Source organism: Heterodontus francisci, chromosome 27, assembly GCF_036365525.1.
Source record: "Heterodontus francisci isolate sHetFra1 chromosome 27, sHetFra1.hap1, whole genome shotgun sequence".
In the NCBI taxonomy this organism is placed as follows: Eukaryota; Metazoa; Chordata; class Chondrichthyes; order Heterodontiformes; family Heterodontidae; genus Heterodontus; species Heterodontus francisci.
The window spans coordinates 8,284,416-8,303,210 of record NC_090397.1 but is presented as its reverse complement, the minus strand read 5'-3'; the positions used below and the strand labels follow the sequence as shown (position 1 = coordinate 8,303,210).

Sequence of the window (18,795 nt, the reverse complement as noted above, 5' to 3'; positions counted from 1 at the left end):
GTACTGGGGTTACAGACTGTACATGGACGGGCTGGGTGATTACATTACTGGGGTTACAGAGTGTATGTGGACAGGCTGGCTGATTACTGTACTGGAGATACAGACTGTACATGGACAGGCTGGTTGATTACTGTGCTGGGGATACAGATTGTACATGGACGGGCTGGGTGATTACATTACTGGGGTTACAGAGTGTATGTGGACAGGCTGGCTGATTACTGTACTGGAGATACAGACTGTACATGGACAGGCTGGTTGATTACTGTGCTGGGGATACAGACTGTGCATGGACGGGCTGGCTGATTACTGATGTGGAGATACAGATGGTACATGGACAGGCTGGCTGATTACTGTACTGGAGACACAGACTGTTCATGGACCGGCTGGCTGATTACTGTACTGGAGACACAGACTGTTCATGGACGGGCTGGCTGATTACTGTACTGGAGATACAGACTGAACATGGACAGGCTGGTTGATTACTGTACTGGAGATACAGACTGTACATGGACAGGCTGGTTGATTACTGTGCTGGGGATACAGACTGTGCATGAACGGGCTGGCTGATTATTGTAATGGGGTTACAGACTGTACAGGGACGGGCTGGCTGATTACTGGGGATGCAGACTGTACATGGACGGGCTGGCTGATTACTGTACTGGCGATACAGACTGTTCATGGACTGGCTGCCTGTTTACTGTACTGGAGATACAGACTGTACATGGACTGGCTGGCTGATTACTGTACTGGAGATACAGACTGTACATCGGGCTCTCTGATTACTGTACTGCAGATACAGACTGTACATGGACGGGCTGACTGATTACTGTACTGGAGACACAGACCGCACAGGGACGGTTTGGTTGATTTCTGTACTGGGGATACCGACGGTAAATGGACTGGCTGGCTGTTTTCTGTACTGGAGATGAAGAGTGGACAAGGAGACGCTGGTTGATTACTGTACTGGAGATACAGACTGTTAATGGACGGGCTGGCTGATTACTGTCCTGGAGATACAGACTGTACATGGACTGGCTGGCTGATTACTGGGGATACAGACTGTTCATAGACCGGCTGGCTGATTACTGTACTGGAGATACAGACTGTTAATGGACGGGCTGGCTGATTACTGTACTGGAGACACAGACTGTTCATAGACCGGCTGGCTGATTACTGTACTGGAGACACAGACTGTTCATAGACCGGCTGGCTGATTACTGTCCTGGAGATACAGACTGTACATGGACGGGCTGGCTGATTACTGTACTGGAGGCACAGACTGTTCATAGACCGGCTGGCTGATTACCGTACTGGAGATACAGACTGTACATGGACGGGCTGGCTGATTACTGTACTGGAGACACAGACTGTTCATAGACCGGCTGGCTGATTACTGGACTGGAGATACAGACTGTACATGGACGGGCTGGCTGATTACTGTACTGGAGATACAGACTGTACATGGACGGGCTGGCTGATTACTGTACTGGAAACACAGACTGTTCATAGACCGGCTGGCTGATTACTGTACTGGAGATACAGACTGTACATGGACGGGCTGGCTGATTACTGTACTGGGGATACCGATGGTAAATGGACGGGCTGGCTGATTACTGTACCGGAGACACAGACTTCAAATGGACTGGCTGCCTGTTTACTGTACTGGAGATACAGACTCGACATGGACAGGCAGGCTGATTACTGTACTGCAGATACAGACTGCACATGGACGGGCTGGCTGATTACTGTACTGGAGACACAGACCACACAGGGATGGTTTGGTTGATTACTGTACTGGGGATACCGACGATAAATGGATGGGCTGCCTGTTTACTGTACTGGAGATGAAGAGTGGACAAGGACAGGCTGGTTGATTACTGTACTGGAGATACAGACTGTCCATGGACGGGCTGACTGATTACTGTACTGGAGATGCAGTCTGTACATGGACGGGCTGGCTGATTACTGTTGAGGAGATACAGATTGTACATGGACAGGCTGGCTGATTTCTGTACTGGAGACACAGACTGTTCATAGACCGGTTGGTTGATTACTGTACTGGGGATACCGACGATAAATGGACGGGCTGCCTGTTTACTGTACTGGAGATGAAGAGTGGACAAGGACAGGCTGGCTGATTACTGTACTGGAGACACAGACTGTGCATGGACGAGTTGGCTGATTACTGTACTGGGAATACAGGCTGTACATGGACAGGCTGGATGATTACTGTACTGGCGATACAGACTGTACATGGACAGGCTGAATCATTACTGTACTGGGGTTACAGACTGTACATGGACGGGCTGGGTGATTACATTACTGGGGTTACAGAGTGTATGTGGACAGGCTGGCTGATTACTGTACTGGAGATACAGACTGTACATGGACAGGCTGGTTGATTACTGTGCTGGGGATACAGATTGTACATGGACGGGCTGGGTGATTACATTACTGGGGTTACAGAGTGTATGTGGACAGGCTGGCTGATTACTGTACTGGAGATACAGACTGTACATGGACAGGCTGGTTGATTACTGTGCTGGGGATACAGACTGTGCATGGACGGGCTGGCTGATTACTGATGTGGAGATACAGATGGTACATGGACAGGCTGGCTGATTACTGTACTGGAGACACAGACTGTTCATGGACCGGCTGGCTGATTACTGTACTGGAGACACAGACTGTTCATGGACGGGCTGGCTGATTACTGTACTGGAGATACAGACTGAACATGGACAGGCTGGTTGATTACTGTACTGGAGATACAGACTGTACATGGACAGGCTGGTTGATTACTGTGCTGGGGATACAGACTGTGCATGAACGGGCTGGCTGATTATTGTAATGGGGTTACAGACTGTACAGGGACGGGCTGGCTGATTACTGGGGATGCAGACTGTACATGGACGGGCTGGCTGATTACTGTACTGGAGACAGACTGTACATCGGGCTCTCTGATTACTGTACTGGAGTTACAGACTGCACATGGACGGGCTGGCTCATTACTGGAGATACAGACTGTAGATGGACGGGCTGGCTGATTACTGTCCTGGGGATACAGACTGTACATGGACCGGCTGCCTGATTACTGGAGATACAGACTGTACATGGATGGGCTGACTGATTACTGGTGATACAGACTGTACATGGACGGGCTGACTGATTACTGGAGACACAGACTGTTCATGGACCGGCTGGTTGATTACTGTACTGGAGATACAGACTGTACATGGACGGGCGGGCTGATTACTGTACTGGAGATACAGACTGTACATGGTCCGGCTGCCTGATTACTGTACTGGAGATACAGACTGTACATGCACGGGCTGGCTGATTACTGTACTGGAGATACAGACTGTACATGGACCGTCTGCCTGATTACTGTACTGGAGATACAGACTGTACATGGACCGGCTGCCTGATTACTGTACTGGAGATACAGACTGTACATGGACGGGCTGGCTGATTACTGTACTGGAGATACAGACTGTACATCGGGCTCTCTGATTACTGTACTGCAGATACAGACTGTACATGGACGGGCTGACTGATTACTGTACTGGAGACACAGACCGCACAGGGACGGTTTGGTTGATTTCTGTACTGGGGATACCGACGGTAAATGGACTGGCTGGCTGTTTTCTGTACTGGAGATGAAGAGTGGACAAGGAGACGCTGGTTGATTACTGTACTGGAGATACAGACTGTTAATGGACGGGCTGGCTGATTACTGTCCTGGAGATACAGACTGTACATGGACTGGCTGGCTGATTACTGGGGATACAGACTGTTCATAGACCGGCTGGCTGATTACTGTACTGGAGATACAGACTGTTAATGGACGGGCTGGCTGATTACTGTACTGGAGACACAGACTGTTCATAGACCGGCTGGCTGATTACTGTACTGGAGACACAGACTGTTCATAGACCGGCTGGCTGATTACTGTCCTGGAGATACAGACTGTACATGGACGGGCTGGCTGATTACTGTACTGGAGGCACAGACTGTTCATAGACCGGCTGGCTGATTACCGTACTGGAGATACAGACTGTACATGGACGGGCTGGCTGATTACTGTACTGGAGACACAGACTGTTCATAGACCGGCTGGCTGATTACTGGACTGGAGATACAGACTGTACATGGACGGGCTGGCTGATTACTGTACTGGAGATACAGACTGTACATGGACGGGCTGGCTGATTACTGTACTGGAAACACAGACTGTTCATAGACCGGCTGGCTGATTACTGTACTGGAGATACAGACTGTACATGGACGGGCTGGCTGATTACTGTACTGGGGATACCGATGGTAAATGGACGGGCTGGCTGATTACTGTACCGGAGACACAGACTTCAAATGGACTGGCTGCCTGTTTACTGTACTGGAGATACAGACTGTACATCGGGCTCTCTGATTACTGTACTGCAGATACAGACTGTACATGGACGGGCTGGCTGATTACTGTACTGGAGACACAGAGCGCACAGGGACGGTTTGGTTGATTTCTGTACTGGGGATACCGACGGTAAATGGACTGGCTGGCTGTTTTCTGTACTGGAGATGAAGAGTGGACAAGGAGACGCTGGTTGATTACTGTACTGGAGATACAGACTGTTAATGGACGGGCTGGCTGATTACTGTCCTGGAGATACAGACTGTACATGGACTGGCTGGCTGATTACTGGGGATACAGACTGTTCATAGACCGGCTGGCTGATTACTGTACTGGAGATACAGACTGTTAATGGACGGGCTGGCTGATTACTGTACTGGAGACACAGACTGTTCATAGACCGGCTGGCTGATTACTGTACTGGAGACACAGACTGTTCATAGACCGGCTGGCTGATTACTGTCCTGGAGATACAGACTGTACATGGACAGGCTGGTTGATTACTGTGCTGGGGATACAGATTGTACATGGACGGGCTGGCTGATTACTGTTGTGGAGATACAGATGGTACATGGACAGGCTGGCTGATTACTGTACTGGAGACACAGACTGTTCATGGACGGGCTGGCTGATTACTGTACTGGAGACACAGACTGTTCATGAACGGGCTGGCTGATTATTGTAATGGGGTTACAGACTGTACAGGGACAGGCTGGCTGATTACTGGGGATGCAGACTGTACATGGATGGGCTGGCTGATTACTGTACTGGAGACACAGACTGTACATGGACGGGCTGGCTGATTACTGTACTGGAGACAGACTGTACATCGGGCTCTCTGATTACTGTACTGGAGTTACAGACTGCACATGGACGGGCTGGCTCATTACTGGAGATACAGACTGTAGATGGACGGGCTGGCTGATTACTGTCCTGGGGATACAGACTGTACATGGACTGGCTGCCTGATTACTGTACTGGAGATGAAGAGTGGACAAGGACAGGCTGGTTGATTACTGTACTGCAGATGAAGAGTGGACAAGGACAGGCTGGTTGATTACTGTACTGGAGATGAAGAGTGGACAAGGACAGGCTGGTTGATTACTGTACTGGAGATACAGACTGGACATGGACGGGCTGGCTGATAACTGTACTGGAGACACAGACTGTACATGGACGGGCTGGCTCATTACTGGTGATACAGACTGTCCATGGACGGGCTGACTGATTACTGGAGATACAGACTGTACATGGATGGGCTGACTGATTACTGGTGATACAGACTGTACATGGATGGGCTGACTGATTACTGGTGATACAGACTGTACATGGACGGGCTGACTGATTACTGGAGACACAGACTGTTCATGGACCGGCTGGTTGATTACTGTACTGGAGATACAGACTGTACATGGACAGGCTGGCTGATTAATGTAGTTTGGTTACAGACTGTACATGAACCGGCTGCCTGATTACTGTACTGGAGATACAGACTGTACATGGACCGGCTGCCTGATTACTGTACTGGAGATCCAGACTGTACATGGACGGGCGGGCTGATTACTGTACTGGAGATACTGATTGTACATGGTCAAGCTGGCTGATTACTGTACTGGAGACACAGACTGTGCATGGACGAGTTGGCTGATTACTGTACTGGAGATACAGATTGTACATGGACAGGCTGGCTGATTACTGTACTGGCGATACAGACTGTTCATGGACTGGCTGCCTGTTTACTGTACTGGAGATACAGACTGTACATGGACTGGCTGGCTGATTACTGTACTGGAGATACAGACTGTTCATGGACTGGCTGCCTGTTTACTGTACTGGAGATACAGACTGTACAGGGACGGGCTGGCTGATTACTGTACTGGAGATACAGACTGTACAGGGACGGGCTGGCTTATTACTGTACTGGAGATACAGACTGTTAATGGACGGGCTGGCTGATTACTGTACTGGAGATACAGATTGTACATGGACAGGCTGGCTGATTACTGTTCTGGAGACACAGACTGCATGGACGGGCTGGCTGATTACTGTACTGGCGATACAGACTGTTCATGGACTGGCTGCCTGTTTACTGTACTGGAGATACAGACTGTACATGGACTGGCTGGCTGATTACTGTACTGGAGATACAGACTGTACATCGGGCTCTCTGATTACTGTACTGCAGATACAGACTGTACATGGACGGGCTGACTGATTACTGTACTGGAGACACAGACCGCACAGGGACGGTTTGGTTGATTTCTGTACTGGGGATACCGACGGTAAATGGACTGGCTGGCTGTTTTCTGTACTGGAGATGAAGAGTGGACAAGGAGACGCTGGTTGATTACTGTACTGGAGATACAGACTGTTAATGGACGGGCTGGCTGATTACTGTCCTGGAGATACAGACTGTACATGGACTGGCTGGCTGATTACTGGGGATACAGACTGTTCATAGACCGGCTGGCTGATTACTGTACTGGAGATACAGACTGTTAATGGACGGGCTGGCTGATTACTGTACTGGAGACACAGACTGTTCATAGACCGGCTGGCTGATTACTGTACTGGAGACACAGACTGTTCATAGACTGGCTGGCTGATTACTGTCCTGGAGATACAGACTGTACATGGACGGGCTGGCTGATTACTGTACTGGAGGCACAGACTGTTCATAGACCGGCTGGCTGATTACCGTACTGGAGATACAGACTGTACATGGACGGGCTGGCTGATTACTGTACTGGAGACACAGACTGTTCATAGACCGGCTGGCTGATTACTGGACTGGAGATACAGACTGTACATGGACGGGCTGGCTGATTACTGTACTGGAGATACAGACTGTACATGGACGGGCTGGCTGATTACTGTACTGGAAACACAGACTGTTCATAGACCGGCTGGCTGATTACTGTACTGGAGATACAGACTGTACATGGACGGGCTGGCTGATTACTGTACTGGGGATACCGATGGTAAATGGACGGGCTGGCTGATTACTGTACCGGAGACACAGACTTCAAATGGACTGGCTGCCTGTTTACTGTACTGGAGATACAGACTCGACATGGACAGGCAGGCTGATTACTGTACTGCAGATACAGACTGCACATGGACGGGCTGGCTGATTACTGTACTGGAGACACAGACCACACAGGGATGGTTTGGTTGATTACTGTACTGGGGATACCGACGATAAATGGATGGGCTGCCTGTTTACTGTACTGGAGATGAAGAGTGGACAAGGACAGGCTGGTTGATTACTGTACTGGAGATACAGACTGTCCATGGACGGGCTGACTGATTACTGTACTGGAGATGCAGTCTGTACATGGACGGGCTGGCTGATTACTGTTGAGGAGATACAGATTGTACATGGACAGGCTGGCTGATTTCTGTACTGGAGACACAGACTGTTCATAGACCGGTTGGTTGATTACTGTACTGGGGATACCGACGATAAATGGACGGGCTGCCTGTTTACTGTACTGGAGATGAAGAGTGGACAAGGACAGGCTGGCTGATTACTGTACTGGAGACACAGACTGTGCATGGACGAGTTGGCTGATTACTGTACTGGGAATACAGGCTGTACATGGACAGGCTGGATGATTACTGTACTGGCGATACAGACTGTACATGGACAGGCTGAATCATTACTGTACTGGGGTTACAGACTGTACATGGACGGGCTGGGTGATTACATTACTGGGGTTACAGAGTGTATGTGGACAGGCTGGCTGATTACTGTACTGGAGATACAGACTGTACATGGACAGGCTGGTTGATTACTGTGCTGGGGATACAGATTGTACATGGACGGGCTGGGTGATTGCATTACTGGGGTTACAGAGTGTATGTGGACAGGCTGGCTGATTACTGTACTGGAGATACAGACTGTACATGGACAGGCTGGTTGATTACTGTGCTGGGGATACAGACTGTGCATGGACGGGCTGGCTGATTACTGATGTGGAGATACAGATGGTACATGGACAGGCTGGCTGATTACTGTACTGGAGACACAGACTGTTCATGGACCGGCTGGCTGATTACTGTACTGGAGACACAGACTGTTCATGGACGGGCTGGCTGATTACTGTACTGGAGATACAGACTGAACATGGACAGGCTGGTTGATTACTGTACTGGAGATACAGACTGTACATGGACAGGCTGGTTGATTACTGTGCTGGGGATACAGACTGTGCATGAACGGGCTGGCTGATTATTGTAATGGGGTTACAGACTGTACAGGGACGGGCTGGCTGATTACTGGGGATGCAGACTGTACATGGACGGGCTGGCTGATTACTGTACTGGAGACAGACTGTACATCGGGCTCTCTGATTACTGTACTGGAGTTACAGACTGCACATGGACGGGCTGGCTCATTACTGGAGATACAGACTGTAGATGGACGGGCTGGCTGATTACTGTCCTGGGGATACAGACTGTACATGGACCGGCTGCCTGATTACTGGAGATACAGACTGTACATGGATGGGCTGACTGATTACTGGTGATACAGACTGTACATGGACGGGCTGACTGATTACTGGAGACACAGACTGTTCATGGACCGGCTGGTTGATTACTGTACTGGAGATACAGACTGTACATGGACGGGCGGGCTGATTACTGTACTGGAGATACAGACTGTACATGGTCCGGCTGCCTGATTACTGTACTGGAGATACAGACTGTACATGCACGGGCTGGCTGATTACTGTACTGGAGATACAGACTGTACATGGACCGTCTGCCTGATTACTGTACTGGAGATACAGACTGTACATGGACCGGCTGCCTGATTACTGTACTGGAGATACAGACTGTACATGGACGGGCTGGCTGATTACTGTACTGGAGATACAGACTGTACATCGGGCTCTCTGATTACTGTACTGCAGATACAGACTGTACATGGACGGGCTGACTGATTACTGTACTGGAGACACAGACCGCACAGGGACGGTTTGGTTGATTTCTGTACTGGGGATACCGACGGTAAATGGACTGGCTGGCTGTTTTCTGTACTGGAGATGAAGAGTGGACAAGGAGACGCTGGTTGATTACTGTACTGGAGATACAGACTGTTAATGGACGGGCTGGCTGATTACTGTCCTGGAGATACAGACTGTACATGGACTGGCTGGCTGATTACTGGGGATACAGACTGTTCATAGACCGGCTGGCTGATTACTGTACTGGAGATACAGACTGTTAATGGACGGGCTGGCTGATTACTGTACTGGAGACACAGACTGTTCATAGACCGGCTGGCTGATTACTGTACTGGAGACACAGACTGTTCATAGACCGGCTGGCTGATTACTGTCCTGGAGATACAGACTGTACATGGACGGGCTGGCTGATTACTGTACTGGAGGCACAGACTGTTCATAGACCGGCTGGCTGATTACCGTACTGGAGATACAGACTGTACATGGACGGGCTGGCTGATTACTGTACTGGAGACACAGACTGTTCATAGACCGGCTGGCTGATTACTGGACTGGAGATACAGACTGTACATGGACGGGCTGGCTGATTACTGTACTGGAGATACAGACTGTACATGGACGGGCTGGCTGATTACTGTACTGGAAACACAGACTGTTCATAGACCGGCTGGCTGATTACTGTACTGGAGATACAGACTGTACATGGACGGGCTGGCTGATTACTGTACTGGGGATACCGATGGTAAATGGACGGGCTGGCTGATTACTGTACCGGAGACACAGACTTCAAATGGACTGGCTGCCTGTTTACTGTACTGGAGATACAGACTGTACATCGGGCTCTCTGATTACTGTACTGCAGATACAGACTGTACATGGACGGGCTGGCTGATTACTGTACTGGAGACACAGAGCGCACAGGGACGGTTTGGTTGATTTCTGTACTGGGGATACCGACGGTAAATGGACTGGCTGGCTGTTTTCTGTACTGGAGATGAAGAGTGGACAAGGAGACGCTGGTTGATTACTGTACTGGAGATACAGACTGTTAATGGACGGGCTGGCTGATTACTGTCCTGGAGATACAGACTGTACATGGACTGGCTGGCTGATTACTGGGGATACAGACTGTTCATAGACCGGCTGGCTGATTACTGTACTGGAGATACAGACTGTTAATGGACGGGCTGGCTGATTACTGTACTGGAGACACAGACTGTTCATAGACCGGCTGGCTGATTACTGTACTGGAGACACAGACTGTTCATAGACCGGCTGGCTGATTACTGTCCTGGAGATACAGACTGTACATGGACGGGCTGGCTGATTACTGTACTGGAGGCACAGACTGTTCATAGACCGGCTGGCTGATTACTGTACTGGAGATACAGACTGTACATGGACGGGCTGGCTGATTACTGTACTGGAGATACAGACTGTACATGGACGGGCTGGCTGATTACTGTACTGGAGACACAGACTGTTCATAGACCGGCTGGCTGATTACTGTACTGGAGATACAGACTGTTCATGGACGGGCTGGCTGATTACTGGGAATACAGACTGTACATGGACGGGTTGGCTGATTACTGTACTGGGATGCAGACAGTACATGGACAGGCTGGCTGATTACTGTACTGGGGATGCAGACTGTACATGGACGGGCTGGCTGATTACTGTACTGGGGATGCAGACTGTACATGGACGGGCTGGCTGATGACTGTATTGGGGATACCGACAGTACATGGACAGGCTGGCTGATTACTGGGGATACTGACTGTACATGTACGGGTTGGCTGTTTACTGTACTGGAGATACAGTCTGTACATGGAGGGGTTGGCTGCTTACTGGTGATGCAGACTGTACATGGACGGGTTGGCTGATTACTGTCCTGTGGATACAGACAGTACATGGACAGGCTGGCTGATTACTGGGAATACAGACTGTACATGGACAGGGGGTGCTGATTACGGTACTGGGGATACAGACTGTACATGGACGGGCTGAATCATTACTGTACTGGGGTTACAGAGTGTATGTGGATAGGCTGGCTGATTATTGTAACGGAGATACAGAGTGTACATGTACGGGCTGGCTGATTACTGTATTGGAGGTAGAGACTGTAGATGTACGGGCTGGCTTATTACTGTACTGGGGTTACAGACTGTACTTGGAGGGGCTGGCTGATTACTGTACTGGGGTTACAGACTGTACATGGAGGGGCTGGCTGATTACTGGGGATGCAGACTGTACATGGACAGGCTGGCTGAGTATTGTACTGGGGTTTCAGACTGTACATGGATGGGCTGGTGGATTATTGTACTGGGGATGCAGACTGTACATGGACGGGCTGGTTGATTACTGGAGATACAGCCTGTACATGGATGGGCTCGCTGAGTACTGTACTGGCTTTAAAGACTGTACAGGGACGGTCTGGCTGATTACTGTACTGGAGATACAGACTGTACATGGACGGGCTGGCTGATTACTGTACTTGAGAGACAGACTGTACATGGACGGGCTGGCCGATTACCGGGAATACAGACTGTACATGGACAGGCTGGCTGATTACTGGGGATACAGACTGTACATTGATGGGCTGGCTGATTACTGAACTGGCGATACAGAGCGTACATGATCGAGCTGTTTAATTACTGTACTGCACATTCAAACTGTACGTGGACGTGCTGGCTGATTGCTGTACTGGAGATACAGTGTGTACATGAACGGTTTGGCTGATTACTGTACTGGGGTTACAGACTGTACATGAACGGGCTGGCTGATTACTGTAGATACAGACTGTACATGGACGGGCTGGCTGATTACTGTCCTGGAGATACAGACTGTACATGGTCAGGCTGGAGCGATCCCGGCCGAGCTCACCCCCGCTCGGCCGGAACTGCTCATCGGACCCAGGCCCCGAAACCCTCCTCGGGAGCCGGTCCCGCACAACCTGAGCCGCCTCTCGGAAATGCCCTCCGTGCCATTCCAGCCGGTGCGGAGGGGTTTCCTGTACGTGCTGCTCCTGCAAACTCTCCACTTCCTCGCCCTCGTCAGAAGGCCGGACACGCCCTGGAGGTCCGCGTTGCCATCTGGCGGCGAGGTGAAACCCCGATGGAGGTCTCTCTACGCGGGAGTCTTCCCCCTTTACATCGGGGACCTGGGGTGGAGGGTGCTGCACAGAGCAGTCCCGTGCAATAGACTTTTAAGTAGGTTCACGGACTCCCAGGCTGCCTGTACTTTCTGCGGCCTGGATGAGTCCGTGTTCCATGTTTATACAGAGTGTGCGAGGTTGCAGCCCCTCTTTGAGTTTCTGAAGGGGCTGCTCCTCAAATTCTGGCTGCACTTCAGTCCCACGCTCCTGATCTTTGGGCACCCGGTGCGGAGGGGCTTGGGCCGGGAGGAGGATCTCCTCGTCGGTCTTCTCCTGGGCCTGGCCAAGGTGGCAATTCACAGGTCCAGGTTGCGGGCCGTCGGGGCTTCCGTCCCCTCCGATTGCCTGCCCCTCTTCCGCGGTTACGTTCGCGCCCGGGTGTCCCTGGAGAAGGAGCATGCGGTGTCCGCCGATACGCTTGAGGCCTTCCGCGACCGGTGGGCACCGCAGGGACTGGAGTGCATCATTGACACCGAAAATGGCATTTTAATTTGAGTTTTTGTTGATTTATCTGGTCTTAAATAAAGTTATTTTTTTTTTAAATGGACAGGCTGGTTGATTACTGTACTGGAGATACAGACGGTAAATGGACGGACTGGCTGATTACTGGGGATACAGACAGTACATGGATGGGCTGTCTGATTACAGTACCGGAGATACAGACTACATGGATGAGCTGGCTGATAACTGTACTGGAGATACAGACTGTACATGGATGGGCTGGTTGATTACTGTACTGGAGATACAGATTGTACATGGACTGGCTGGTTGATTACTGTACTGCAGATACAGACTGTACATGGACAGGCTGGCTGATTACTGTACTGCAGATACAGACTGTACATGGACAGGCTGGCTGATTACTGTACTGCAGATACAGACTGTACATGGATGGGCTGGCTGATTACTGTACTGGAGATACAGATTGTACATGGACTGGCTGGTTGATTACTGTACTGCAGATACAGACTGTACATGGACAGGCTGGCTGATTACTGTACTGCAGATACAGACTGTACATGGACAGGCTGGCTGATTACTGTACTGCAGATACAGACTGTACATGGATGGGCTGGTTGATTACTGTACTGGAGATACAGATTGTACATGGACTGGCTGGTTGATTACTGTACTGCAGATACAGACTGTACATGGATGGGCTGGCTGTTTACTGTACTGGAGATACAGATTGTACATGGACTGGCTGGTTGATTACTGTACTGCAGATACAGACTGTACATGGACAGGCTGGCTGATTACTGTACTGCAGATACAGACTGTACATGGACAGGCTGGCTGATTACTGTACTGCAGATACAGACTGTACATGGATGGGCTGGTTGATTACTGTACTGGAGATACAGATTGTACATGGACTGGCTGGTTGATTACTGTACTGCAGATACAGACTGTACATGGACAGGCTGGCTGTTTACTGTACTGCAGATACAGACTGTACTTGGACAGGCTGGCTGATTACTGTACTGCAGATACAGACTGTACATGGATGGGCTGGCTGTTTACTGTACTGGAGATACAGATTGTACATGGACGGGCTGGCTGATTACTGTACTGGAGATACTGATTGTACATGGACAGGCTGGCTGCTTACTGTGCTGGGAATACAGACTGTACATGGACAGGCTGGCTGGTTACTGTACTGCAGATACAGACTGTACATGGATGGGCTGGATGATTACTGTACTGGCGATACAGACTGTACATGGACAGGCTGGCTGATTACTGTACTGTGAATACAGACTGTACATGGACAGGTTGGATGATTACTGTACTGGCGATACAGACTGTACATGGACAGGCTGGCTGATTACTGTACTGTGAATACAGACTGTACATGGACAGGCTGGCTGATTACTGTACTGGGAATACAGACTGTACATGGACAGGCTGGCTGATTACTGTACTGGCGATACAGACTGTACATGGACAGGCTGGCTGATTACTGTACTGGGAATACAGACTGTACATGGACAGGGGGGGCTGATTACGGTACTCGAAATAAAGATTGTACATGGGCAGGCTGGCTGATTACTGTACTGGGGATACACACAGTACATGGACGGGCTGAATCATTACTGTACTGGGGTTACAGACTGTACATGGACGGGCTGGGTGATTACATTACTGGGGTTACAGAGTGTATGTGGACAGGCTGGCTGATTACTGTACTGGAGATACAGACTGTACATGGACAGGCTGGTTGATTACTGTGCTGGGGATACAGATTGTACATGGACGGGCTGGCTGATTACTGTTGTGGAGATACAGATGGTACATGGACAGGCTGGCTGATTTCTGTACTGGAGACACAGACTGTTCATAGACCGGTTGGTTGATTACTGTATTGGGGATACCGACGATAAATGGACGGGCTGCCTGTTTACTGTACTGGAGATGAAGAGTGGACAAGGACAGGCTGGCTGATTACTGTACTGGAGATGCAGTCTGTACATGGACGGGCTGGCTGATTACTGTTGAGGAGATACTGATTGTACATGGACAGGCTGGCTGATTTCTGTACTGGAGACACAGACTGTTCATAGACCGGTTGGTTGATTACTGTACTGGGGATACCGACGATAAATGGACGGGCTGCCTGTTTACTGTACTGGAGATGAAGAGTGGACAAGGACAGGCTGGCTGATTACTGTACTGGAGACACAGACTGTGCATGGACGAGTTGGCTGATTACTGTACTGGGAATACAGGCTGTACATGGACAGGCTGGATGATTACTGTACTGGCGATACAGACTGTACATGGACAGGCTGAATCATTACTGTACTGGGGTTACAGACTGTACATGGACGGGCTGGGTGATTACATTACTGGGGTTACAGAGTGTATGTGGACAGGCTGGCTGATTACTGTACTGGAGATACAGACTGTACATGGACAGGCTGGTTGATTACTGTGCTGGGGATACAGATTGTACATGGACGGGCTGGGTGATTACATTACTGGGGTTACAGAGTGTATGTGGACAGGCTGGCTGATTACTGTACTGGAGATACAGACTGTACATGGACAGGCTGGTTGATTACTGTGCTGGGGATACAGATTGTACATGGACGGGCTGGCTGATTACTGTTGTGGAGATACAGATGGTACATGGACAGGCTGGCTGATTACTGTACTGGAGACACAGACTGTTCATGGACCGGCTGGCTGATTACTGTACTGGAGACACAGACTGTTCATGGACGGGCTGGCTGATTACTGTACTGGAGATACAGACTGAACATGGACAGGCTGGTTGATTACTGTACTGGAGATACAGACTGTACATGGACAGGCTGGTTGATTACTGTGCTGGGGATACAGACTGTGCATGAACGGGCTGGCTGATTATTGTAATGGGGTTACAGACTGTACAGGGACGGGCTGGCTGATTACTGGGGATGCAGACTGTACATGGACGGGCTGGCTGATTACTGTACTGGAGACAGACTGTACATCGGGCTCTCTGATTACTGTACTGGAGTTACAGACTGCACATGGACGGGCTGGCTCATTACTGGAGATACAGACTGTAGATGGACGGGCTGGCTGATTACTGTCCTGGGGATACAGACTGTACATGGACCGGCTGCCTGATTACTGGAGATACAGACTGTACATGGATGGGCTGACTGATTACTGGTGATACAGACTGTACATGGACGGGCTGACTGATTACTGGAGACACAGACTGTTCATGGACCGGCTGGTTGATTACTGTACTGGAGATACAGACTGTACATGGACGGGCTGGGTGATTACATTACTGGGGTTACAGAGTGTATGTGGACAGGCTGGCTGATTACTGTACTGGAGACACAGACTGTACATGGACAGGCTGGTTGATTACTGTGCTGGGGATACAGATTGTACATGGACGGGCTGGGTGATTACATTACTGGGGTTACAGAGTGTATGTGGACAGGCTGGCTGATTACTGTACTGGAGATACAGACTGTACATGGACAGGCTGGTTGATTACTGTGCTGGGGATACAGATTGTACATGGACGGGCTGGCTGATTACTGTACTGGAGACACAGACTGTTCATGGACCGGCTGGCTGATTACTGTACTGGAGACACAGACTGTTCATGGATGGTCTGGCTGATTACTGTACTGGAGATACAGACTGAACATGGACAGGCTGGTTGATTACTGTACTGGAGATACAGACTGTACATGGACAGGCTGGTTGATTACTGTGCTGGGGATACAGACTGTGCATGAACGGGCTGGCTGATTATTGTAATGGGGTTACAGACTGTACAGGGACGGGTTGGCTGATTACTGGGGATGCAGACTGTACATGGACGGGCTGGCTGATTACTGTACTGGAGACAGACTGTACATCGGGCTCTCTGATTACTGTACTGGAGTTACAGACTGCACATGGACGGGCTGGCTCATTACTGGAGATATAGACTGTAGATGGACGGGCTGGCTGATTACTGTCCTGGGGATACAGACTGTACATGGACCGGCTGCCTGATTACTGGAGATACAGACTGTACATGGATGGGCTGACTGATTACTGGTGATACAGACTGTACATGGACCGGCTGGTTGATTAATGTAGTTTGGTTACAGACTGTACATGAATCGGCTGCCTGATTACTGTACTGGAGATACAGACTGTACATGGACGGGCGGGCTGATTACTGTACTGGAGATACAGACTGTACATGGTCCGGCTGCCTGATTACTGTACTGGAGATACAGACTGTACATGCACGGGCTGGCTGATTACTGTACTGGAGATACAGACTGTACATGGACCGTCTGCCTGATTACTGTACTGGAGATACAGACTGTACATGGACCGGCTGCCTGATTACTGTACGAGATACAGACTGTACATGGACGGGCTGGCTGATTACTGTACTGGAGATACAGACTGTACATGGTCCGGCTGCCTGATTACTGTACTGGAGATACAGACTGTACATGCACGGGCTGGCTGATTACTGTACTGGAGATACAGACTGTACATGGACCGGCTGCCTGATTACTGTACTGGAGTTACAGACTGTACATGGACGGGCTTGCTGAGTACTGTACTGGGGATACAGACTGTACATGAACGGGCTGACTGATTACTGTACTGGCGATACTGACTGTACATGGACTGGCAGGCTGATTACTGTAATGGGGTTACAGACTGTACAGTGACGGGCTGCCTGATTACTGTAGATACAGACTGTACATCGGGTTGGCTGATTAATTTACTGGAGATACTGACTGTACGTGGACGGGTTGGCTGATTGCTGTACTGCAGATACAGACTGCACATGGACAGGCTGGCTGATTACTGTACTGCAGATACAGACTGTACATGGACGGGTTGGCTGATTGCTGTACTGCAGATACAGACTGCACATGGACAGGCTGGCTGATTACTGTACTGTAGATACAGACTGTCCACGGACGGGCTGGCTGATTACTGTACTGGAGATACTGATTGTACATGGTCAGGCTGGCTGATTACTGTACTGGAGACACAGACTGTGCATGGACGAGTTGGCTAGATACTGTACTGGAGATACAGATTGTACATGGACAGGCTGGCTGATTACTGTACTGGAGACACAGACTGCATGGACGGGCTGGCTGATTACTGTACTGGCGATACAGACTGTTCATGGACTGGCTGGCTGATTACTGTACTGCAGATACAGACTGTACATGGACGGGCTGACTGATTACTGTACTGACGACACAGACCGCACAGGGACGGTTTGGTTGATTTCTGTACTGGGGATACCGACGGTAAATGGACTGGCTGGCTGTTTTCTGTACTGGAGATGAAGAGTGGACAAGGAGACGCTGGTTGATTACTGTACTGGAGATACAGACTGTTAATGGACGGGCTGGCTGATTACCATACTGGAGATACAGACTGTACATGGACGGTCTGGCTGATTACTGTACTGGAGATACAGACTGTACATGGACGGGCTGGCTGATTACTCTACTGGAGGTACAGATTGTACATGGACTGGCTGGTTGATTACTGTACTGGAGATACAGACTGTACATGGACGGGCTGGCAGATTACTCTACTGGAGGTACAGATTGTACATGGACGGGCTGGCTGATTACTGTACCGGAGACACAGACTTCAAATGGACTGGCTGCCTGTTTACTGTACTGGAGATACAGACTGTACATCGGGCTCTCTGATTACTGTACTGCAGATACAGACTGTACATGGACGGGCTGGCTGATTACTGTACTGGA

General features: G+C 50.0%; 1 protein-coding gene across 3 annotated transcripts in view; it reads left to right on the top strand.

Annotated features, from left to right (window-relative positions):
* elk3 (ETS transcription factor ELK3) overlaps nt 1-18,795 on the top strand; it is a 120,736-nt gene that overhangs the window by 53,105 nt on the left and 48,836 nt on the right. The window lies entirely within an intron of this gene.